The following is a 3,015-nucleotide window of genomic DNA, read 5'->3' as shown; positions in this document are numbered from 1 at the left end:
TTTTGTGAAATTAAGATATGAACAGCATCCATTTTCAATTTATTTTTTTCTTGTTTAGGCAGACGCAGATATATCCTCAAGAAATATGACAAGACCATCTTTCGCAGGTGCGGACCCAGGATTTTCGAAAGGGGGGGGTCCAGTAATTTAGTGGTAATGCGAGCGCCGTAGGCACGAGCCGAACTTTTTTTGGTGAGGGGTCTAGGGGCCACCAAGGCATTTTTAAGGTTATGAAGAAATTTCCTCCTCCGAAAAAAAAGGGAGGGGGGGGGGGGGGGGGGGGTCCTCGACCCCCAGAACCCCCTACCCTGGATCCGCTAGTGGAGTTCGTAGAGATTCGGGAGTCGTGCGTCTCTTGTATCACGCCTCCTCTTTATTAGCGAGTTACCGAACAAGATTCCCATACGTCCCATATAAGGAGCTTCTGTAACCTCTAATTTGAGAATCGGGATCCTGTGTTTTTTTCCATGTTTTGGTTCATTTGTATATATCGTTTCTACCTTCCTGGAAAGTCTATTTGGTCATTTTTTCCAACGTTGTACAGCTTTTTGTCAATAACGGGAGTTTTAGTGTTGTAAATGAAGATTTCTAAGCCGTTTAAAACGTTATTTGTTATAGAATACTTACACATCCATCCAGATATTGTTACCATGGTTCAGTACTCAAAATGCTCCGATAACTCGACACTTTGTGAGTTTGAGCATTTAAAGGGGCATTCCGTCTCCGAAGGTTTAGAGCTGAAGAGTAGAGAGAGGTTGGAGGCAATCATAATCTAAAAATGTCTTGGTTCCGATATCGTATATCTATACGACTACTTTGGCCAAGATGAAAGTTCTAGTCAATATCTTGCTGGGCTGCAGGTTACAGTGTAACGTTGAAAATGGGCCCCCGTGGAAAATGGAACCCGGGTCCATTTTCAACGTTAAGATATGATAAAGGACATCGGAAAGATTTATTATCGACACCGTACGCGTGATCTCCATCGTCGGACGGCAGATTACATTGTACTACGTTACACTCATTTAAACATATTCTATTTCCTTCTGTGATATGAAGCCAGGCGCGGTTGAAGCTTGTTGATAAGACCAGTGGTTTAGTTGTCACCATCCTAACCCGTATTTGACCTAGATTTGTATGGTCGGTGAGTCGTCGTGACCTAGATTTGTATGGTCGGTGAGTCGTCGTGACCAAGATTTGTATGGTCGGTGAGTCGTCGTGACCTAGATTTGTATGGTCGGTGAGTCGTCGATGATCGAAGCTGAAGACGCTTAATTCTCCGGGACAACTGGTCTTACTATCCTTGTACTTTTTCAGGATCGATTCTCCTTGCAAATACATTTTTTCGTTTATATTTCGCCCTTGTTTCATCGATTTTGAGTTTGAATTATTGTTTGATTATTATTCTTTGTGAGTTCTTTGAGGCAGTATATCCCAACAGATTATTAATTGGCATGCAAAAAAACTGTGGCCGTTGCTTTGCTGACTTGTGTTTGATTTTGTGAATACTTGGTTGATTTCAGGGAAGAGCTTAATATATCAGAACAGGAATAACATTGCAAATTCATTCTCTATTCACCATTAGATGTATGGATTTCCTTGCGTAATATCATGTTAATTATGCCGTACTCGCTGTTAGTATGATACAATGCCTGATGGTTCGCTTAATTGGATTACGCCACCCTGGTTTCTATTTCGAGAACGTGGCATTTCCCCGATCTGATCTTGATTTCCATGACAGGTACCGTCGATGAAACCTGAGAAGCCACTTATCCTTCCGGAACACATCGGGTCGTATTCTTATTATTCTTTTTCAATGGTGTTCGGGTAGACTGTCTATATGTTCAAATACTATTATGTAACATACAATTTCAAGTGAAAATTCTGTTTACACCCTTTTGTGTGCTTTGCCTTTCCCAAAATATAAGCACAGACGTTCGTTACATGTATGATATATATGTGAGTAGCCCGAGTTTCCTCTGGCCCTGACCAGACATGGTGTCAGGGCCAGAGGAAACTCGGGCGAATAAATTCAAATTCAAATTCAATTTTTTTTTTATTAAACCATAACGTGGGCCCACGAAGGGTCAAGTGGACAATATGATGTGAAACATGCATACTCATACAATACAAACATATTAGAAATTGTGCTATACAAACAAGTTTGAAGTGACAGCCTACAGTAAGGCCTTGCTAAGGGTGTACAGTACTTGCATACGTTAGAAGACAATAAATTATGAATTATAGTTTATATTTGTGCCCAGGTGGGTCGGTTAAAAGTTTATTCTTTAAATTTACTCCTTTTTTAAAGGCATTGATTATATACTTGGCAACATTTGTTAAAATAGTTTCGTCTTCATTTGTGACCAGCCATATAAATTTAGAATTATCCGGTAAAGCAACTAAGTTTGGATATCTTTTGAACAATGGCTGCATGAGTTCATTTCTAAGTTCATCATAAAGTATACAATTGGTGAGAAAATGACTTTCATCTTCAACTAGATTTGAAGAGCAGTATATACAAATTCGCTCTGATCTTTCCAATAAGAGCTTTGTGTGCCGCCCTGTTTCAACCCTTAGGCAATGTGCCGAAATCCTTAGTTTACATAATGCCTGTCTATGTCTGAAGTCTTTTATTTTCAGGTAAGGTTCCATTTTGAAACAGTTTTTAATGTTAAAGAAGGTATCAAGTTTGCCACTTTTGGACTCTATGTTATTTTTTTTTGTGACATTCCATGCAAGTAAACAACTTGTTCTTAAATTGTTTTGGACATGGCATTTTAGCTTCATGACCGAATATGTGAGACGGTCCACACATCTCATATATAATACATTTGCAACGAACCTCTGTGAAATAACCTATAACTTCATATTGTTTCTTTTATTACCTTCTTTCGGCTTGTTTCAATTGCGTATTTTGTACGGTAATCTTTTCAGGAAGAGTGTGGGTGGATTATTTCCGGATATGTTTTACCGGCAAATTCGTGAATGTGTTTTGTTATAATGTTACCGGGAAAA

Source organism: Pecten maximus, chromosome 9 (assembly GCF_902652985.1).
Source record: "Pecten maximus chromosome 9, xPecMax1.1, whole genome shotgun sequence".
Taxonomy (NCBI): domain Eukaryota; kingdom Metazoa; phylum Mollusca; class Bivalvia; order Pectinida; family Pectinidae; genus Pecten; species Pecten maximus.
This window is presented reverse-complemented; position numbering follows the sequence as displayed.